The sequence below is a fragment of the Filicampus tigris genome, chromosome 2, assembly GCF_054856515.1.
Source record: "Filicampus tigris isolate MCC_2025a chromosome 2, RoL_Ftig_1.0, whole genome shotgun sequence".
In the NCBI taxonomy this organism is placed as follows: Eukaryota; Metazoa; Chordata; class Actinopteri; order Syngnathiformes; family Syngnathidae; genus Filicampus; species Filicampus tigris.
In genome coordinates, this window is record NC_141218.1 from 22,327,571 (window position 1) to 22,351,877 (window position 24,307).

The following is a 24,307-nucleotide window of genomic DNA, read 5'->3' on the forward strand; positions in this document are numbered from 1 at the left end:
ACTGCACACGAGCGCCGAGCAACTTTTCTTGATTCGTTCCCAGACATTCAGCATTGTCTAATGTGTTGCTGTCTTTACACGGATGAGGATACGGTTAGCGAACGCATTGCTGTAACAAGTGTCTGATCTTTGTGACCTATCTGGGTTTGTATGATATATAGCATCCGTTTTTTAAATAGCACAGATGTTCCATTTCGAAGCTTTTTATAGGCCTTCCTATGTTAGGTTAACATAGGTGAAGGTTTCCTCACTGGTGTCGCCTGTCTATGTGCACCAGATGTGTGTAAAATCATGGAATACAAATGGAGGCTCCTTGGGTGAGGATGACAGCTTGTCAGAGATTTCCTTCATGCTAATACACCAAACATAGTGTCTGCTTCGTGTGTTGTAAGAATGAGAATCCTGCATGGCCTGCTTCTTAAATATCAATGGACTAGCCCAGAAACGTTATGTAGTATAAAATCAACATTGCTGCAGAGCTGTGTGCTTGTACCACAACCGGGTATATGTATACAATATATGTGATGTGATTGCCCCAATGTTAGTACCAGAGCTGGGCATTCCGCCTATATGACGGACCGGTCCGCCTGTCCGGCTATGACGGACGTCCATTTTGTAGGCGATAAATGATACATCCACCCCAAAGCCCCCCTGGGCGATTTTTGAAATGAAAGATTCACCGTGGCATGGAAGCCTCACCGCGGCTGGACTAAATGCATCTCCTTTAACCCATTAAAGCCTAAAGCGCCTGGCTCAACAGCTCTCCAAAAACTAAGGTCGTCTTTGGAATTATCCTTGAAAACCTGAACTTTTCCCAGAAATTCAACACGGACAAAATAACATCTCAGCCCCTGTAGATAGAAACATAATTCCAAAAGAATTTGGGAGCTTAGACCTGTGGCTTTCACACAGGCCCGAGTTTGTCAGTGCAAGAGAATCACTATTTTTAATTTTAAAAGTTGAGTGGTGATTACCATCCTCTATTCTGTTACAAATATATCGATATTGCCATTGTCTACATATATCTTAATGTATCACGTTTGACTGGTTCTAATGGTTCAAAGTCCACAAGCGGGTCGTCATCACTGCCGTTACTCATTTCGGAGCTCCCGCGATCAACGGCTTCCGCCATTATGACTCGAAAGATTTTCGGAACATCCTCCGCGGGCTCTCGACATCGTCGCTTTTATATTCTGATGCATTTCATTGGTTAAGAGACCAAGAATAGGATAAAAAAAAGAAAATGACAAGGAAGAAGCAACAGCCCTCCCGGCTCTAGTGGTAGAAATGCGGTTATGCACTCCCGGCCTTAATGGGTTAAATGTGGCTAGGCTTCCAAGGTCCTCAAAGGTACATAAAGATTTGAACCTAGGATCTCTGACTGTTATGTAAATGCACTCAAGCATTTGTTCACAGTGCTGACTGTACTGACTATCTACTACAGGGGTGCCCACTACGTTGATCGCGATCGACTTGTCGATCGCATAGGCATTGTGGGTAGATCGCCAGCCTATCATCCGTTCTCACTACGGCGTATTGCTACGTTCATGCTACGTTCACACCAACTGCTTTGGGAGCATTTCTGGCGGCGTGTTTGAATTGCAGTCAATGTAGGTAGCGCGGGCGGGGTCGCGGTTGTGTGCGGGGCGGCGCAAATGATGCGTTTGGAGCGGTGGGACGCGGAGCGAAACACTGGAAATCCGCCCATTCGCTCCATTCGGTTCATATAAAACAAGTCAACTTTTTTGCCATTTCGCCTCGCGGCAGCCAATCAGCATCGGGTATACTAAATCACACACAGCCACACAGCGTCCTGTTCACCCGGCGGCCAGCAATATTGTTAGCATTAGCATAGTGTGCAAAAAAAGTTGACTTGTTTTATACGCGCCAAATGGAGCGAATGGGCGGATTGTTGTTGCTGCAAATCTGCTTCAGGCTGACTATCAGCAGCTACTGTCCGGACGACACGTCCCTGGCTGATTCCATTCAGTGCAAGTCATCTGAGTAAGATAATTACAAAACATTTTTGTTGTTGTATTGTGCTATATAGCTTGATGCAGTCATGCAAAGTACGCCAGCATATACGGTACATGTAAAAATAGTTCTCAATATATTTATAAATAATGTGTTATGCATTTTTAGTAGGTGGTAGATCGTTTTGACTCGGTCATGTCATAAGTAGCTCTCAGGCTGAAAAAGTGTGGGCACCACGATCTACCACATTGACTTAAGTCAGTAACACATTACAACTCTAGAGGGAGCCCACTGCATCCCTGACAGATGCTTATCTTAATGCAATATTTGTAGACAACTCTCAACATACATGCACGCAGAGTCATTAATAGCCCCACACTTTAGCGCAGTGATGACAAAACTTGTTTATGACACACACAGCGGAGTCATCAAGGCGCTTGTTCAAAATGGGAGACATTACAATAAGGATGACTCCCTAACAAGTTGACCATGGCATAGAGTCATGTAAGTTTTTATTTAGTGTGTCACAAGTTGAGGTGGGTAGTGGGGATGGGTTAGGAGGCTTGGTACTCTGAAATCTGAAACCCTGGCAAGCAGTGCTGATGGAAGTCAAGCATACCGAAGGACAAGTGCAGGCTGCCTAAAATGTGACAGAACGAGAGCAGAGGTGGCTGAAAGCGAAGCAGATTTATGTGTGTGTGTGTGTGTGTGTGTGTGTGTGTGTGTGTGTGAGGGAACGTGAGCCATAGGAAGTGTTGAGCCAGACGGGAAGACGTGACAGGAACATGAGAATCCTTCTCGGACTGACATCAGTGCTTCACCCATAGGTCAGAAGCAGAGGTGTGGGCAGTTCAAGTCAGATGGAGAATAAAATAGCACAAACCACAGAGGGAGATCTCGAAATGAAGTGAAAACACGTGTTATCTTGTTGGTGTTCCCATCAAAGCATTTCTTAGCTGAATGTGAGCTGAGGCCGCAGAGAAAATGCAAGTTCCCATGTGAAGTTTGCAGGTCACTTGTGCTAGAGTACAGCGGCAGATTTATGGTCTCCATCAGCCTAGGGAATGGAGGTCACATGTTGACCGTGTTACACGCCTTAGCAATCACACACTCATACAGGAAGCTGTAATGTATGCAAAAATACCATCCAGGTTGTGCCCTTGTCAAAACCCGAGTAATAGTTTAGACAACGAATGAGGCTTAATACAACATGGGTTTTTGGGGGTGAAAAACTAAGACTGATAGAACTTTGAGAATTTTGACACATAAAGGGTCAATCTGTGGTCCAGCAAAAAGTTGTTCTCTCTGCCCTTGATTATTAGTTTCTGACATGACCATAAATGTGCAATATTAAAATTTTGAATCAAAACAAATAGACGGTCGTAGAAGACCACAAAGTATCCCATAGAGCTCCAATTTATGACACTACTAGGAAGTGTTCCATGACTAAATACATTTTTGTTTAGCCATTTAAGTGGTTGCTTGTTTTTGCATGTAGATTGTAATGTATAATTTCCATCGGGTACCCCATGGGTTGTTGGGCGATTGAAATTTTTGTTTTCAAGGTTTAATAAGGACCTATGAATAAAGCTTAATATGGATAGCATTTCTGTCACTGATGAGCCTGTTTGGAGAAATTTGCATGAACCTGCTTGTAAAACATTTGTGTTCTTGAATTTCTTCTCTCGATGTACTTGGAAGATACATTTATGTTTGTAGTTAAACTTGAAAAGTACTGCAATTTGACAGAGGAAATGGTTACTGAAGAATGTTCACAGATTTACTAAAAGTAAAATTAAGGGTGTATATCTGACAACAAACACAATTTCATATTGTATTGTGGAGGGGAAAAAAAACATCAGAAAAGTTAATTGCAGAAAGAAATGTGTTCTCTGATTTATTGACCAGGAACAGACAGGCTTTGTTGAAGGGGCGGCGGAGATTTAAAAAAAAAAAAAAGTCCAGTTCAAACATAAACTCATTTTGAGGGATTTATTAGAAGTCCTCTCCCATAAATGAAAATATTGAAAATTTGGAGCAGAGGACAAGTGTCCTGAAATAACATTCACATTGGCTATAGATACATTTATTGATGTATCTCTCATGCCTTTGACACCCGTTGCCCTGGTACTCCATTATGCCAAAATCATGTCTGCGGTTCTTCTGATTCTAGCAGATGAGAACGGAAAACCCATTTGGGATTGCACGCCAGAGTGGCTCCAAACCATCTTTGCGATTTGGGCCCAGCTAGAGACAGTGCCTCGGGGTGTTTTGCATTTTATCACTGATCAGCCTAAAAGAGATTCTCATGTGTTTTGTTTTTGGTTCTTTGGCAAGAAGATGCATCAGGGTGAGAGTGTAAAGAAGGAATTCCATTACATCAAATAGTAAACTTGTGGGAGCAGAGGTTGGATGACTTTGGATGAGGCAACAGATGAGCACGTGTGGAGTGAAAAGAGCTAAATGGCCACTTGTTGCCTTGCTCCCTGTGCAGCTGCGCTTCACTGACGCTTACCTGCATGCTCCCACTTGACCTCTTTCCAAGGTCACCTAGATATAAATGCCGATACAGAGATGCAGCCGGTCAACTAGGGTGACTGGAGAATACCTCTTTGTCATTCCCTCCCAGCTGTGTTAGCCTTTATTATTGCACAGAAACAGTTGCATGTGTGGATCTCAGTAGAAGTGTAAAATGCACGAACTTTGATATCAACCAATTGTATTCTATAGTGAAAAGTACTGTACTTAAGGAGGAAATCAACCCAAACAGATTTTTTTTCAAGAATATGTTCCTGGCAGGCCCACTAGTTGAAACACGGCATTGTGATTAATATTGCGTTTGTGGAATATGAATTAAGCAGCAAAATCCACCCCTTGAGCCGTAACGACCAATCACGGCACAGCTTCAGAAAACAGGAAAGCCGTGATTGGTCATTACCTGAGCCCTGAGTAGTTGGGATGTCATTTTCAGAAGACCGAAGTGACAAAAGGTCCGCCCCCAGAGATGGCTAAAAACGTGTGCATTAACTCTTATTCCAAACTCAATATTTATCAGAATGCCTTGCTTCAACTAGTGCGTTTGCATAGAATATATTCTTGCAAAAAATGTTTGGGTTGACTTTCCCTTTAAAGGCGAGCCAGTGGTGGCTAGCTCCCAAACAACAATGTACAACATGTAACATGTTTTTTTTCCGTCCGAATATGAGCACAGTTAATCAAGAAAAACTATTTTATGTGCCGTTTTTTTTTTTATTGCGCAAAGAACATCAACATTTGTATTGTTGATAAATGCCAGTAAAATGTATTTCCATGTGTTTGTTATTAATATCAGAGTCTGTAATTTTTTACTTTTACTTGAGTACAGGAGTTCAATCAGTACTTCTACTTAATCAAACTTTTTTTAAAAAGTGCTGTATCTTAAGTAGAGTATGTGAGTACTTTTGCCACGTCTGATTATACTTTTTCATGAAGAGCTGCATGTGTTTGGAACCTCAGAGCTTGAGCAGCTGATTGGCCCAAACATAAAAGTCACCAATCGAAGAGGGACACTTGCCACCCAAATCTCCCCTCCCTCCCCCCTCCTTTAAAGTTCACTCCCGGCCAAGCCTGCACCTGCCACTTCATGTTGCATTACAAATATAATGTTCTTGACTTGGAAACATGGTGTATGTTACCTCAATAACATCCGAGCACAAACACCAGCCAGCAATGGTATCCAGTGCGTAAGCAATATGAAATTTTATCTTGTTGGGGAATGTCTTTGAAATAAACACATGATCGTGTTTGAAAGCGTCCGCAATGATTTGGTGAGTGATGGTAGAAATAGCATGGCGGCAGATAACCATCCAGCAGGTTTTAGGAGGAGGGTAACAAATGATAGTGCTGAGAGGGTAGTTACTGGGCTTTACAGGATCAGGATCTTTGGGGCCGATTGCCGATCAGCAAGTTTAAGAAAAAATAATAATTGATCATGATCTGCTCACAAGATGGAGCAATATGTATGTTTAGATAAGTTATTTAACGTATATGTTTATTCATTCATTCATCCATTGTTATTTTTTTTTCTGTCCAGGGGCTAAAAGGGGGAAGAGAAAATAATTTAGAAATACTGTATATTTTACGATAGCAAATAAAATTCCAGAGGGGCTTAACTGGGGCTACACAGAATTCTGACAGGGCTATAACTCCCCTCGCACCGGTGTGGCGCCATCCCTGCTCTATACCATAAGAGGATTGATTGGAGGATGCCTAGTGGTATACCATGAGGTAATTGACAACCGTGTTATCCTAGTTAGCTTTCTGTGGATTATGGCTCCGTAACAGCAGTTCCTATTTTGTATTCAGTTTATGACTGATTTAATTTCTGGTTTCAGGAAGAAAAAAAAGGAAAAAAACAACAACAGTAGTCCAATGTGTCAGATTTATTTGCTGTTTTCCATTCATCATCAGCAAACATAACTATTTGTTAGCTTTCATCGTAGTTTTCCGTGCGGACATGTCTTCAATGACAAACCCCAATTATTTTCAAAGTGTGGTTTCATGTGTTAAGTGGATGATTCAACTTGTGTTTCATACCGATCCAAGTCACTTGAAGAGCTGCATTTGTGGGTCTGAGTAATAGCAAGAGTGACTCTCCAAACAATCCTGTACGAGTATATGGCCTTCTCTGCTTGTGTTTAATTACTGGATGATGGTGTGCAGTGTGACAGCTAGAGGGGGTCGATTGTGTCTGAATAATCTGATTCCTCAAATTGTGGGAGTGCCTTTCAGATACAGTCTACACCAGGGGTCACCAACTGTTAAAATGATCAGCTCATCAGCAAGCTCTTGAGAAGCCTGACAATGATCCTGATCATTTTAACAGGTGTGTTACAGCAGGGAGAGATGGAAAACCTGCAGGACAGGTGCCCTCGAGGACCGGAGTTGGTGACCCCTGGTCTACACTCTGCATACTCATAAAAAGTACATCATAAAAAACATGCTGCCTTTGTACCCTTGACACTTCACTTTTGGACCTCATGAAACATTTTGGCCCTGGAAAAGGGACAAATTTACTATATCTGACTATAATGAACCTGATCTGGTTACCTGTTTGACAACATGGCAAGTATTTGTACCTCTTCCAGGCAGCAAAGTCAAATGTCAAGGGTATAAAAGCAATATGAGCAGCTTAAGGTACCGCCCCAGTGGAAAGACATTGTATAGCCTTAAAAGTAAAATGAATCATGTTTTTTTTCTCTCACTTTGGAGTTAAGGGCTTCCATTCCTCATTCTTAAAGAGGACAATATGTTATACAACATATGCATTTAATAATTAGGTTTGAAAAGATCCAAGAGCGTCATCTTTGGTAACAATTTCATACCGTCTCTCACCTTGACCACAGCCACAGTGGCTGTCATTAGCGTGTCTGATTTAAGTGTGACAAAATAAGCAATACAAAGCCACTTAAAGCTAATGGCTGAGGGGCTTAGGGACACTGTACCTGTGGAAAGGGCGAGGAATTTTTTCTTAAATTAGTCATCAACTATCAGGATTGTTTAGTACTGATGTCATTTTTAGATGCAAACCTTTTATATAAGTGCCAATGTTAAGCTGGTCCAAGTGTCCCTTTAAAGTTATGGTGATTAGCAGACGTTTTGCTTTATTTTCTAACATTAAAAGAATCTCCCACAGAGCCGTTCGTGGCTTTGCTTAACATGTTCCAGAATATCAAACTAGGACCACATTTTAGGATTAAATAAAGGATTTAAGATACTTTGTACAATTTTGTTTTTTTTTTTGGTGGGGGGGAGTAGCATTTGAAACAAGTTGAACTCTGACAAACCGACGCTTACAGAGGCAACTCATTACCTCGCAGCTAATGTGCATAACATTTAAGAATCTGCATCTAATCTTGTGTCTGTATTCCAAGTCTATTATTTGTCTGTGCTACTTTAGGTGACCCAATTATTTTCATAATGTGTGCCCTGTAAGGCATGTTAACACTTGTGTTTATTCTTTTTGAGGACTGGATTCCACACCTTCAGGCTTGTCGAGGTTCTTGCAACACTGGTGGTCCCAACAATAACTGGTCTACAAACATAATCCGCGTCCCACCCAAAATTTGAACAATGATTCATAACAGAACTCATATGTGCACTTTGAGCAAATGCATGGCAGAAGACATGAAACATCAACCACAACCAGGGGATCCCACAAGAACTGAACAAATGAAAGGGGCACAATTATCACAGCAATTCAAAGTTGCTGCTCTCATTAAAGACAGTGTAAATTTAGATTCCAAATGATATTTAGATTTGTCTAAATGTTGCTTTAATGCAGTGTTTTTCAAACACTGTATCGGGGCACACGCGAGATATTGTGTGCCGCGAGATATTGTCAGGTGTGCTGTGGGAAATTATCTAATTTGTGTGACTGCGGTCTAGCGCCTGGCAGCATAATCTTGTAGTTACTATATTGTAGTACTCTTCTATACCAGTAGGTAGCAGCAGCAGCAGCAGCAGCAGGTAGCTAATTGTCTTTGTTTAGAGACAAGCGAATTAGTAATGCATGTTTATCCAAACAGGCCCATGTTTCACACTGAGTAAGTATCAATATGAAACATTATAAAACACTTTTTTCTTTGTGTTTATTTAATTCCTATTCAAGATGTTATAATATAACGTCGCTCTTCATTGTTAAAAATGCTTTTATAAACAATATAACACTTGTATTATGTTATTGTAAAATAAGTTGGGGTTTTTTCACAACCCAAATGTGCCATGACTCAAAAAAGTTTGAAAAACACTGATTTAATGAACGGTACATCCCATTGCCTATCGTGTGAAAAAACAAGCTTGTTTAGTACAGTACGCACACACACACACACACACACACACACACACCCACATGCACACGCACACACTAACACGAGCAACATCAACAAACACATATCTTAATTGAGAAGATATTTATTTGAATGTGCGTCTGAATCACTGGCGGCTGAATATGGTTTGTTTTATCTGGGTTTAGCATTGTCACGCAAGGGAATTCTTTTCATGACATGCACTGATTCCTCTATCGACATTTACAAAGACTCAGAAGACAGATTTGGTTTGAGTTCTTTGTATCAAGTTTATGACTTGAAACATGCTGTCGTTCTAGCAACATACTTCCCAAATGTGTTAATTGTGTGGGTATTGATCTTAATAGCTAATAATATGATCAGTCCCTCACACATTCATGTCAGTGTCATGTAATCCCCCAAAAAATATCAGATGCATCTGCCTGTGCCTCTTTGTGTTCATCCACTTTTATCTCTAGCTAGCAAAAAGTAGTTAAAAAAAAAAAGAAAACATTTTTGGAGAGCTCTTCAAAAATGTGAAATGGTTGAGAGAACCAGAGCTTATGTTGAAAAAAATGCTGTGTTGAATTCACTCATTTTTTTCGTCAAGTGGTTGCACAAAATTAAATCAAATAGATTCATTGTTTTAAGTAGACTATACTTCTACTTAAAATGTATCTGAATCCAGATGATTCTAAACTGTGCACCCACTTGACGAAATTAAAATTGCGTAAATTCAACACACAATTTTTTGGTGTACAACTTCCTGGAGTAAGAAAGTTGCTTAAAAGACAATATTAGCAGCCCTACACTGAAAAAAATGGTGTGTTGAATTTACTCACTTTTTTTTCGTAAAGTGGTTTCACAAAATAAAATCATCTGGATTCAGATAGATTTATGTACTTAAAATACAGGATTATTGCTACAAATGATAATTACCCACCAAGTCCGCTGTACATAGTCTATGGCAATGGGTTCTCAAGTGAGGCAATCAAATCTTCAAAACTGCCCCCCCAAAAAACACACTGAATACCTTCCATCTATATCAACATCAAATCTTTGTGAAGTGTGATTTTCGGCAATGTGGGCGACCAAAACAAAATTACAAAGTAGACTGGACATAACACTTCAGGTGTGATTCGCTCCCATTACCCTAAGATCGTTCACTGCGTCACTCCAAGTGCAGTGGGTCGTGCCTTTACTCCACCGTGACACGTGAGGATCTATACAGCCTTTCAGCACCAGCTCAACACAAACCACCTGCTGGACTCGTGCAAAACATCAGCACAGCAGACCTGCACAGCACCACGGGCTCATCCACCCCCTCACGAGAAAGTATAAACATATTCAATTCTCCAAAGCGCACACACATTCTGTCACAGAAATGACCCGCCGGAGAAAGCCCAAAGATTCCAGACGTGATGAAAGTTTTCTCAATGGGGATGATTGGATAATCTAACATTCATATACAGCTAAACAGCCCTACAGTTTTGGACGGAACGCATGTTAGTGGATTACGTCATCAATCTGCTCTGACAAAACATGTTGATCATAATTATCATAAAACTCCTTTGATACTTAATGCCAAAAATAAGTGGGCCTATAATTTTCTTATTACACACAATTCGTATATGTGTATAGCATCCTTCGCCAGTGTTATACTTTTCACTGAGATGTTAAGTATGCACTTGCATCTTTATATAACCTCAGAAAAAAATGGTGTTGGTGCCTGAAACATCCTTCCAATCAATTAAATTCAAGAGATCATTTCTTCATTGCTCCATTGATTGGCATATCCAACTAATATTGATCCATTATTTATTATTCAAAAAAGAGCAATGATCACTATATATCTTTATTAATAATAGAACTTTAAACATCAAAGACTTGGTTGGATTTAAAATACACAATTTATGTTCAAAATTTAAAAAAAAAACAGTTTCCCAAAATTGTTCGGAATCTGTTTGAAAAGGGAATGCATTTACAACTTTAGAGGTTATGATTTGTTTAAAAAAACCTAAAGCAAGAATTAATAGCAGCCTTTTAATTTCTTTGGGGGGGTATGATTATGAAGCAAGTTGGAACGACTGCAGAAAAATAAGTAATTTTAAAATTATGTATAAGCGGAATATTTTAAATGTCTTTGTTGAGAGTGGACGATGAAAGCATCATTTTGTTTTTCGCTGCATATTATTTGATGATCTGAATAATGCCGACTCCATCTTGAGTTGCTTATCGAGACATCAGCAACATTTTATTTACTTTGTGTACAGGAGGTAGGCATAACAAGCTCATGCTTCTGCCCATTTTCCCTTTCACGCAACATGTATATTGTTTTGTGATTAAATGGCTTGTTGTGGAAATGTCTGAATAAATGAATAAACTGAAAACAAAACTCAACTTGAAATAAACCAAATACTGAACATACTTTAAAACAATCTCACTAGGTGCTAATATAGGAAATTTTGAGCAGTAAAGTTGGAGTCCAGTTCAGATTGTGCCCACTCTGTGAATTATTTCCTGAATTCCTGTTTGACAGACTCACTTTGTCTGGGGGGATGAGTCACCCAGTGTGTGAATCACCTCCATTTTTAACTGTTTACATCCACAGCCTGTGTCTGCCCTTCCTGCTCCCCCACCCAGTTTTTATTGGAGCGGAAGTCGGACAAAGACAAGGAAAGTTTGACAGATCAGGAGATGGTGAGGGAGATGGTGTGTCAGCTGTTTGGATTCATGTGGACACATAGAAAGTGTCCGCTTCAGTGACAGTAGTGTTTTAAAATCTCATTAGAAGTTCATGAATTCAAGGCTTTACTTCTTCTGCCTGAATTGTCTTGACAACACATGCAATTGTGAAAATGTATATTAGCTCACCCAAGTTTATATTTGTTGTGGCTTTTTTATAGTTTTTTTTTTTTCATTTCTTACTTTTGTTTTTCTAATTAAGTTAATTTCAATTTGTTTTTAGAGCAGGTTTGTTAGTTATTAGTTTTATTTTTATGACAATGTTTCATTTTAGTTTAGTTTTTTTTTTATTCATTTTTTGTGTGGTGTATTTCTTGTGTGCAACATCAAAAAAGATGGATGGTAGACAAAAGACAGACAGACAGATGAAAATTTGGACATATTTCCTCTAATAAATGATGGCCAGGGATTTGTCTTCACTGAACTGCACAGAATACTAGTTGTTTATTTGAAAGGATGATGAATAAGAAACATTTTCCCTTTGTAGATGTGCTTGTCCATGAGTTCATTTGAATCTTTATTGTTCTCGATAATTGCACACAATGAGAGCTACAAGAGTGGAAAGTCAGGGAGGTGTTCTGTAACTCCTGCACTTTGTTACCTGGGAAGCACTTTGTTTGCAATAAAAGTCACCATAGCTTACTTAAGGCAAGTTTTGAAAAACAGAAGATGTGTGTGTGCTGGGGGGGTTGATGCCACACTAGGTGGAGATTTGTGTGTGTACAGCTAGTATTCAGGCATTGGCAGGCAAATTACTTCCAAACCTGCAAATCGCTTGCAATTGTCAGCAAACAAATCGAATACTGTAAATATTAGACGGATGGACTGTTGCATTTTGCATGTGCAGTCCTGAATCTTTGCATGTAAAGGCAATGATCTTGGCGCGGATCGATGTGTTAGTTTCCTCAGATTTATCCACACTGGACTGCAGCCCATTTTTAGAGAATTAAGAGTTAGACACGTGTACACAGCCCCACATGTGGCTATCATCATCATCATGCTCAAATGAGTATTCTCAATAGCTCAAAAGAGTGAAGAACTACTCTATGATATTGGACTCAATATCCTTGATGATCACTTGATGATTAAATATTACTTTCAAAGGATAGACCAATCTCACTCAATCTTCTGAACTGCTGCTTCAATGATCGTATTGTCCTCCAAGCAGTAATCTCCTTCTCTATATTACTCAAGGTGTGCACTCACCTTCAAAGTCAACTCTTTCAAATAATTAAACATACCTTTATTTCTACAGAGCATCAGTGACAACCTTGGTAAGTGTGAACCCAGCTAAGTTACTGGATAGAAGTTGATGTAAACCAATAGTGGTGTAGGAATGATTCATGGCCGCGTGGCAGCATGAAGTCCGGGATTCCATAACTCAACCTTGTCACTGATCACATCAAATCTTCCACCCCACACTGCTCCCTTTTTTTTTTCACATCCCGACCACACCAGAACCTGCATGAAGCCAAAGCTGCGAGGTCTGATGAACCTGACCTTCAGCCAAAGAGAGCACAGAAACGGTCGCAAACATGCCGGAGGGTCCATCCCATTCCGAGCACGATGACATTTTTTGTTTTCACATCTTGCATATAACGTTTGAGCGTACATCAATGTCACTCATTCATCTACGGCTGACACACAACGTGCGGTTGGCTGGCTGCGTGTGATCAGCGCGCACTGGATGCCAGATAACACATGCCCACCTGCAGAGAGACAACAAGCGAGGCTCACTTGTTCTCTGCTCGAGCATTCTGTGCCGATTTGGGGAATTTATTGCTCCATCTGTGTATTTTCACAGGGCCTCCCGGAAAGCGTGGAAGGATGGGAAGAAGAGGGGAACCGGGTAAGTGAAGCCCACCACCTGTTTGGTTTCTTGTCTTGCCTTTCCTGTTCCATTTCACCAACTCGCTCCATCACGCTCTTCGTGACCGGGTGAGTCACGTAAAGTCCGCAACCACCTTTAGGCTTTAGTTGGCCCATCTCCTCATGTTAAACTGGCCCATGTGGTCGTACTAACATTGTCCCGATGTCAGGCTCTCTCATTGATCTCTAGCAGCTGCTCAAGCGCAGTGAGTGCCAACATCTCTGTCCCAGTGGTTAGGAAATGATAAATCCTGATGTGCCGTTCTGCCAGCAGTTTGTTGACTGGATGGTCATAGCAGTGTCAGCGTGCCACTGTGTAACCCTCCAATGAATTCATGAGCAAAACAAGGAACACAGTAATCAAACACAAAATTGATTAGTAAACAAACAATGGTGGACATCCAGGATTTTGTGTCAATTTTTCTCCTACTTTCCACTTTTGTTGGTATGGTGCATTTGTGTACTAAAGCAGCGGTTCTCAACCACAATAATATCTAACAAATTGTTGTCTATCATTTAAAAAAGTGCACACCTACTAACATAAGGGGAAAAGCAGCCTATAAAACAAACTTAATAAATATCCCTACTTTAGCTTTGGCTCAATTAAAAGCTCTGATATGATGGTGACATATCACATAAATCTGATATCCCTTAATGACAATTGGTCAAAAATCATATTCATATATATATACTCCTATTTATTTGACACACAAACAGCATATTTATTTGAAAATAGATGTATATTTTTTGAGAATAGGGTTTTTTTCCAGAATAAAAGGTATAATATTAGTAGGGTAAAGATGTATTTTTTGGAGATTCACTTTTTGAATAAAGAGACTTTCCTTGTTAAACTTTGACTTTAACATCATAACATTGCGGCTTTGTCTAAGAAATAGGCAACTTTTTATTCCTGTGGCATTCAGCCGTGCACATGGTAGTTATGTTTCATTGGCATTAGGATTATGAGGGGGTCTTTGGAAGAATTTCTGCTTGTAAGGGAACCTTTTGCAAAAACAATTGCATGTTTTAGTTTGTTTTCTTCATATAAATTGACTGTGATGGAAAAGCTGAAGCTAACGATATGAGAGCTTCCACTGCACAGATGGACTGAGAGCCGATTCAGGTAGTTGCTGTTCCACCAAGTCCCGCTTTCCATATCATGTGTGCCTTAATTTGGAAGAAAGACACATATTTAGACATGCAACAACACCCTTCTTTGGTCATAGGACTAGGTCGGGAGCAATTTAGGCTTGGCCTAAATACATTGATCAACTGCCTGAGGCACTGCAAATTTCAGTCGTGTACCTGAAGCAAACTGTACAACTTGTAGAAGGGGATCTTGCGGAGGAATTAAAGCTGTGAAGCAGCAACTATTTCCATTCAAACTTTTACACATAGAAAAATAGTGTGTGAGTCACTTTCTATTCAACAAGCAGTGATTACCGCTGTGTCTCAGATGGTGACCTATTCATATATGAACATGTGATTCAGATGACAAACCATTTATCTGAGATTTAATTGTTAGCCGGAATCCCTGGATTATTTCATCTGCTTGAATTATTTCCTCTCTGCCCTTCACTCCTTTCAACTTCTACCCAGAGCTGGGCACTTGGGCAATGCCACAATCACTGTAACAGCAGTTGTCGCTCGCGCCGACGCGGGAGTAGAAAGAAGCCTAAAAATAAGCCTGAGATGAATTTTGGCCACCTCGCGAGCACGTCTCATGCACGACGGCCGATAGTGGGCCGGACTAAAATACACCTCTGGCCATGCTTAGTTAAGCCATTTTTTAAAATTTGTCGCCCTCCACCCCCCGCCCACGAAATGGGCATCCGGCCGGGCCGGAGGGTCCGACCGGTCCGGCCCAGGGACGGACTACCCAGCCCTAATTGTTAATTGTTCATTATTAATATCACTAAATATTAGATATCCCACAAATGCAGTATTAATCAGAATACTGTGTTTGGACTAGTGGAGCTGCATAGAACATATTATTGGAAATATGTATTTATTTTTGCTGACTTCCCCTTTAAAAGGTGCCTGTCCGGTCAATACAGGTTTTGTGATCGGGACTTTTGATAAAATTGTTTTTATTTTATTTAATTATGAGATTTTTTTTTTCCAAAAACCTGAAAAAAGTTGACCATCTTCTCGAAATTGGTCGTGTTCAATTTAAGAGGTTCCATATACCTACGAGATGTGTGGCATGGACAGTGACTAAAATTTACTTGACATTTTAAACAAAATAAATAAATGAATTAAAAAAAACTTAAATCCATATTGCGGTTTGTTCAAATAACTAATTATTGTAGCATTTAGTGATCAAATAAGTCCTTCACATAAGCTTTATGCATGGTTTATTATTACTGCCCTATAGAAAACATTTTGGGTCCGGGTGGAATTTTTTCAAGACCCCTTCATAATCCTGATGACAATTTAACATAACTACTGTGTGTACCCCTAAATGCCAGAAATAAATATATATTTATGTATTCTATATATATTCATATGTATATATAGAAATGGTATGTTTGTGGACATTTGAACCTAAATATTCATGAGGTATAGGTAATGTAATTTAGTATGTTTGTTTGCCACTCTCCTTATGTAGGTATGCACGTTTTTTTATGATACAACATCATTCATATAATTTACGAACCCCTGGCCACCCAGGCACTCCAGTTTGAGAACTACTGCCTTATAGTTGTAATTCATAAGCAAACAATGTAACCATTACAAATGATCCAGATGCCTGTTTATCATAACAGCTTCACCACAAACTCCTTTGGCAGCAGATCTCATGAACTTGTTCTGTAACATATTTTAGCTATCTGATTGCAATACATGTGCAGTGAGCAGAGATGCACGCAGTATTTTCTCATGTCTGTTTTCTCTCTGTGTTGCAGGACCTCCTGTAAGTACTTTTGCATCTCACACAGTAAGGTAGTATTGAAGTTAACCAATGTGAAGGCACAGAACATGTAAAAGTCGCATTCAGTGGCTGTGTATTGCTGTATAAAATAGAGCAAAAGAACACACCGGCTAACAAACTGTCACAAAAATTTTGCACATCTGCACCCAGAACTGGACCATCAATGGAAGTGTGTGTGCGTACACGTGTGCGTGCGGGTGTGTGAGTGCGTGTGTGGGGGGGGGGGGGGGGTGCGGGGTGCGTGTGTGTTTGGGACAGCAAATAAGTTATTGTTCTCTGAGGGCTCATGAATCTTTTTTTTTTACACACACGCACACACACACACACACCATTCATGTTCTAACTGGACACAACTGCTCTCTTCCGGTTGGAGAGTTCAGGACTCATGCACATGGCAAGTAAACATCTTCCATCTTGATTATCAGATCAAGAAGATTTAAAATTAGTAGGTGGGGGCCCTCTAAGTAGTGTTTGCATGTTTTCCTTGCATGAGCTTATAAAGGTTACCTCATGCCAAAGCTAAAAAGTATCACAACAAAAGTGACATAAAATACCACAAATGGCTTTGAGTGCTTTGCTTGCTAATTTGAATATACCTACCCCAAAGCGCCAGAGGTCACGGTTGTGAAGTTGTTGACTTTCTGAAATGTTTTATACAGCGGAACCTCTGAGGTCATGTACAATCTGTTGTGGAATGCTAGTTAGCCCCAGATTTGTTCAGAATCATTTTTTTCCTTTAGGAAATAATGGAAATAGAACTGTAGCGATCATAAAAGCTGTACCTGCAAGTAACATTTATGACATTGTCAACCATCAAGCAAGTGTAAAAGTGTAACCTCAGAGGCTTCAGACTTGAGAGGGTCCACTGTATCCATTAGAGACTTCCTGTATGTACCTTCACACAATGCAAATAAATCTAAACCCCGATTCTCACTCAATTATAACACAATATTCTGAGATTGTCTGCAGCCCTGTTCTAACCTGTTTCACTGCTTCATCCTTTGATCTCTAACCTCACCAGGGCAAGGCGGGACGGGATGGATACCCGGTAAATTGGATTTGTTATATAACCTGTCACTCCTCTTTTGACCCAATCATGAGCTCTTTTCCACATCTCCTGGAATTATTTTCCCCTATTTTCGTCCTCTAATGCTGTTTTTATAGCCCTCTATTCCACCTGCTGCTGCTTTTTTCCTCACCTCATATGACTTTCAACACTTGGAATTTATCCTGCCCCGCAACATTTGAATACAAACATTCAATTTTAGATAAGACCAGTGAGCTGAAATGATTACCCAACTGAATTAAATGTCCCTGCAGCTTATGTGTGTGTGAATGATTAACTCTGTGGTTCCATAATGACATCAGTATTGATTAATATGTACAGTAATTCATTTGCACAATGATATTATCTACTGTGATATTAGTGGCCTCTAGTGGCTGGAGAGGACCCTGACATTGGCTCCTTAGATAAAATGAAGCACTATGGATCGCTATATAATAATAAAAATAATAATAATAATAATAATAATAATAATAATAATAATAATAATAATAATGCATCCGATTTTTTCCATACTTTATCCATCTTGAGATCCAACTAGTACACTGCATTATTAGTGAGGTGAAACGCTCCACTAGTTGATGTCTGCATGCTACTAGTAGCCTAGTACTCATGAAGCGCTTGATGTTAACTAGTAGAATTTTATCATCTCACTCAAACCTGCCATATACAGTCATGTGAGCATTTATCCGCTGTGTACTAGTTTTCATTCATAATTTTGCACGTTTATTGTTATGACTGGTTGTTGCGTGATGTATCAGTTGCTATACAGTTGCTGTGGTCCTTTTATGCTTTTTCCTTTATTATGTCATATAGGCCTGATGTCTGACAGTTTATAAACTAGAATTACTCAGTGACACGTTGTCAGTCCGTCAAACCTTCTTCGACTGGGGTTGCCTTTTGAAGCCATTTGAGCATTTATTTAATGTCCTAGTAGTGCGCTGAATTGTCTGACCAGTGCGGACAAAGAGCATACTAGTGCCTGGACCTTAAGCTGTATAGCAAGGATATCGAATAAATGCTCCAACTGCTTTCCATAGAAACACAGTGTTGCAATTAAAATGTGATTAATCCATAGCGAGTGTCACTTGTGGCTTAGTGTGGGCTGCACAGGATAAGCAGTCTGTCACATTGATGGACGCAATGAGATGAAACAGCCCTCAGCTCTGTTGCTGATTTGTGGTTTCAGCGTCATCAAATTCTCATCAGAGCACACCGATACACGCTCGCCACAAGAGTGCTCAGGTTTTATAAGCAGATTGATTCATCACAACTGGCTATCTGCACAGTGTTTTAGTGCACCCGCGAGCTATTACGGGATATTAGCATGGGTAAGTTTAGCCTGTTCTATGCGAGACAACCTCCAGTCTTGCGTCTGGCTATAATAGTTGACTGCATTCTGCGTGTCGTCTCATTGGAAATTTTGGGAAGTAGATCCCCCAAGGGGGTCTAAAGGTGCTCTCTCGGTCCGATTCCCAGTCTGACTGGCAATGCACAACCCTCCTGACGGGAAATGCCTGCTGCTAATCACACACAGGTGGAGTGAAGGCACAAAGTGTGTGAAAACATTTGTTTTTGTTTGTCTGTGGCTCAATTCGTCTCTGTCACCGTCTTAATCAGCAATCCTTTAAAACTGTTTTTCTACCTCTTAACATGGAACAAAATAAATATCACTTCAGTCACCTGAAAGGTAAATAATCTGGATGATCTCACCATGCTTAGTTTGCACAATAGTCAGTCCTTCAGCATCATATTGCACAGAAAAAGGAAAAAAAGGCTTAACGAGTCGTTTTTATGGTAAAAATATTAGTTTGGGCCAGCACAGTGATGTAGGCGTTAGCACAACTGCCTCACAGTTCTAAGATTCTACATTTGAATCTTATTCCAGGCCCCTTGTTTGTGTAGTTTGGATGTTCTTTCTTTGCTTGCGTGGGTTTTCTCTGGTTGCTGCGGCTTCCTTAACAATATATTTATTGTTATGGTTGTAATTTGCAGTAATATAGAACTACACAGTGTCATACTTGGTGTGTTATATTTTGTTAACTTATTATTTCCATAATTGGCAAATCAGGAACATTTCTCAGAAAGACGCAGTGCAGAAAAGTAAGGATTCAATTATTATAGAGAAAGATGCATTAAAGCGGAAATCAATCCAAACATATTTTTTTTCAAGAATGTTCCTAGAATATGAGCTAAGCAGCAAAATCCACCCCTTTTTAGCCATCTCCGGGGGCGGCCATTATGTCATTTTTGTCGACTGAAAATTACATCACAACTATTCAGGGCTCAGGTAACGACCAATCATGGTTCAGCGTCAGAAAACAGGTCAGCCGTGATTGGTCGTTACCTGAATCCTGAATAGTTGTGATGCCACGTTCAGTCGACAGAAGTGACAAAATGGCCGCTCCCTGATATGGCTGAAAACGAGGGGATCAACTCTTATTCCACAAACGCAATAATTATCAGAATGCCTTGTTTCAACTAGTGGGCTTGCATAGAACATATTCTTGAAAAAATATGTTTGGGTTGGCTTCCGCTTTAAGGTTAATATTTGCTTACAGAAGGACAGAAAATACTCAACAGTCATATCACATTTCTTCTTGAAATGTATGTATGTACTTACTTTACTGATCCACGTCCTGTACTATTGCACGTTTTCAAAACAGACATATCTGCTATGTACAGTAGGTCATGTTGTGAGAATTTCGTTGTATTATGTATAAAATGTAAGGCACTGTAATTTAGTCATGCTATTTTGTTAATAATGAGATTAATGGAATGCCCAAACCATGACTACTTTAGTGCACAGTGTTTTGTCACAGTATGTCCAACATGCCTAGTCTTTAAATTAAAAAAAATGAATAAATACGGTTTCCGCCTACTAAATTCTTATGTGCATGTTGGTGGCTTACCAAGCGTCATGCGGCTCGCCCCTCAAATTGGTTTTAATCCTATAAACAATTAATGACATGGTTTGTGTGACTAGCGTGTGCATGCGTAATCATGTGTGTTGATTATTCATGCCCCTTGTCATATGTCTTCCTCATAAATCACTGCTGAGAAGCTTGTGCCTTCCTGCTGTCAAACAATCAACATCTAACAGACTGACAGGGCTCTGGAGGATGGAGAAAACACACCGAATGATTCTAATGGTTATGCGCAGTCACCACCAGGGTCAGCGTGTTTACACAACAATGCCAGTTTGTGACAGACAGCGGGCCATGGGCCTCCAGTGTTCGGTCGCTCTGGCTGCTGAGTGCACATTAAAGCCAGACGGTCAGCCAACAACATGTCAGTCATGGTTGTACTGTGCTGTTCTTTTAACAGGCAAATGTCATGTAGGACAAATTGTGGTCATGTTCTGTAGTTTTCAGTGCTGTTGTTGTGGAAAATTGACATGTCCACGAGTTGCGTGAGAGGATCACCTAAGTTAACAAAGAGGAGAGGAAATTATCCCTTGTTTTATCATCACATAATTATTGCTGTAGAGCTTGTGTGGACCACAATGTAATGTGCAGTGGAATCTCCTAATCTGACGTGTAGACCAACACTTTAAGCCGCATCCTCAACAATTACACCCCACTGACTAATTGGGAGTCTTCACCGTTGGGAGCGTAGTAAAGAAGGCGAGGACTCCCCTTGCCCTGTTTCATTGGGACTAACAGACAAATTCACAAACATACACAAACATGTGACCACATGTGGCCAAGTTATTTTCCAGAAGTGAGTTTAATGATCATAAAAGTGGTGAGATTGCTGACTATTCCATAAGATAGACATAGCTTAATGCAGCACTGGGCAGGAAATCGACCTTAATACATTTTTTTCACAACTCTTTGGATGAAACACTGACTTACAAGCAGTTGAATAGGACTTTTGTCATGCCCTGGGGGGATGTATCAATTTTACCGGCACTAAACAACTTTGAGGAGGATGGAAGCAACCCTGGTACACAAAAAAAATACAAATGTCTTGAATTGCTTTACGGCATACTCACTTCCTCCTTTCGCTATAAGGACGGAAGTCGATTCGAACGTCTACGCGCTATTACTGGTGTCATGGCAGAAGCTCCAAAACAAACAAAAAACTAAAAGTATTGTTTAAACAAAACTAGATTACCTCATCTCTATTCACCTTTAACACAGCCACTGGAAATAGAAATGTAATTCAGTCCAACTTGCAGCCAAGCGAGAGCTCAGGATTTCACGACACTACGCGCTGGAGCGCATGTGGTGGACGTTTGTCAAAACACTACCGCTTTTGTCCACACGGAGCCGCCATAATCAACAAACACTGACATATGACACAGTGTTGTTTTAAATTTAATCTCTTACACAATTGTCCCTAACGTGAATGACCGCTTCTCTATAGTCGTTTTAGTTTCCCCTTGTTTTATTTTACCATGCAGGATGTTCCTTATGTGGTATGAAGTAGAGAAATGTCGCACACATTTTACATCCAAATGAAATCATCATTTTTATTATTGGTTTTCTATGCTACAACTACACGATTATACGGTCCAAAAATATCATATTGTTAAATTATTACCTTGCTGATTAGTCAATCAATGCTAAAGTTTTTTTTGTTTTTTTTTTTAATCAAAGCAGAACGTTTGACACATTAAGTATATGGCAGAGGTAGCTCGTATCCCTATGATTTTATAGTCAACCACACATTCCATTGTATTGCATTCCTTTGTATGCATGATTAGTATAACATTTCATCTGTCTTGGGTGTAGTAATTCTTATGCAAGTGCACACCCTGTGTCTATTAAATAAACATCCCATGCTATACAGTAGCACTGAGTGAAGTGAATACAGAACATGATACATTTGGGTCTGGGAGTATTTGGTATTTTGCCTTTATATGTCACTACAATGGATTCAAGATGTGACTGAAGTATAGACTTTCAGTTTTCATTTCACACACGGAATGGATGGATGGATGGATGGATTATGGAGTTTGCCATTAATACTTGGATACAGATTTGTAATACTTCAATGCAAAGTCACAGTCTGGAGGATGGATGAAAAAATTCTTTCCTCCCTGGAAAGGTTTTGCCAGGTTTCCACTGCTGCTACCTTCACTTGTGTCCACCATGTTTGGCACATGATGTGGTATGCTTTGGATCATGAGCTGTTCCTTGCCTTCTACATATACTTGTCACTTCACGTTTCCGTTCAAAGAATCTGATTCCAGAACGCGGGCTGGTCTCGGTGGATATCGTCTGCAATACTCGTAAAGCCCTGTATCCAAAAACATATCAACACATTCCTGAAAGTATTCGTCTGTGTTTGTTGTGAATCTTTCCATCCACATCTCCGTGCCCTTTGTGAGACAAAAGAGAAGAACGTTGGCTCAGACGAATAAGACACTTGCATTCTCCCTCTTCTCTTCCTATATTTCTATTGATAGTACCCGGCCGGGAGTGCAAAGTAGAAGCCTGACTTATGTAAACTATTCATGGCCAGATGATTAAAATGGTCAATGATGGATTCCAGTTTGCTTGAGTTTAACGTGTGACCCAGGGGAGCCTGTAAAAACAGTTAGCTTGACATTTTTGCTGCTTGTTAAAGGAGGCATTAAACATCTGAAGTGTTTTTGGAAAGTTTGATCCAACTTGATTTCCAAGTGGTCTTAAAGGCTTTTGAACTGCAGAGGCAGTTTTTTTTATTATTATTATTATTAACACAGGTTAACACGATGGACAACTTTCACTGCTGTTTTTTTAAATTGGGTTTGACAGAGATTTACAACATGCTTACGCTCCTTTAATGAATTGTCTCTTATTCTCGCACTACAGACAACAAATTGCACTTTTTTCCTTGCATTTTATATTAAATGCATAGCAATGATCTGAATCAAAATGAATGTAGGTCTCTATTAAAATACAGTGCCATAATTATTTGCTGTTTTTTGAGTAATTTCCTGAACATATGACTTGCTGTTCCCGTGCTCCTCTAATTCTGACTTAGAACAGCACAATTAAGTAGTCATGCAAACGTGTTATGTGACCAGGAAAATGTTATCCAGCAATTCTGTAATCTACATTGCATATCTGAGAAAATAAAAACATACACACACACACTTTCTAATACGTCTTGGTTACATGGCCCTGAACCATCCAAAGTTTATTGTTGCAATAGCAGTAAATCGTCAGACATATATCAACTACTCTGAACCATTGTCAAATTCATGGCATACACATTCTTTTACAACTGTCTCATGGGTTCCAATGAATGGGGCAGGATAAATTATATTTTTAAGTCTTCTTTTTCATCTTGTGCCTTTTGCTCTGTTTTCCCCACAATCTGAGATTATGCTTGCTAATTCTTTTATTATATTCCAATTATTGTATGTTTGACTTATTATGTATGATTTATGCGGCATTTAATATTAGCAATCAGGCCATTCCTTATTCTCGGCGAGGGATGGCCCTTTGATTAAATTTCATTGTGAATTTTAGAATCACACTGAATGATCTATGATTGGATTTTTATGCTTATCCTTATTCTTAACATTTTTGCTTGGCTGAAGTGCTAAACATATGCTCAAGTGATCATACATTCAGCACAAACACTGTGCAATAATAGATATTTTTTTTAAAACATGTTAGTCGTGGTTTTAGGTGCAGTGAATATGTTACTATGAGAGCTTACCATTTGCACTGTTAACAGTTTTGTGTCAGCAAGGAACAAATGAGAATACTTTGCCCAAAATGCAAAACTTGTGTAATAGTTGTGTGCTGGCCCAGCACATCTCCCCCGAATGTGTGTTTTGTTCATTCTCTTTATCGGTCTCCTAACAGGGCCCACTTGGCTTGGATGGTAAACCAGTAAGTAGACCATAAATCACAAATACTGAACACGCTTCAAGTGTGCATTCGACACGGTTGAACT

General features: G+C 39.8%; 1 pseudogene across 1 annotated transcript in view; it reads left to right on the forward strand.

The window, feature by feature from the left end:
- LOC147151795 (uncharacterized) overlaps positions 1 to 24,307 on the forward strand; it is a 128,483-nt pseudogene that overhangs the window by 76,247 nt on the left and 27,929 nt on the right. Inside the window, exons 3-5 of the transcript XR_015084008.1 lie at positions 13,348 to 13,412; positions 17,366 to 17,392; positions 24,217 to 24,243. The product of XR_015084008.1 is annotated as an uncharacterized LOC147151795 (transcript). The remainder of the gene's footprint in view (positions 1 to 13,347; positions 13,413 to 17,365; positions 17,393 to 24,216; positions 24,244 to 24,307) is intronic.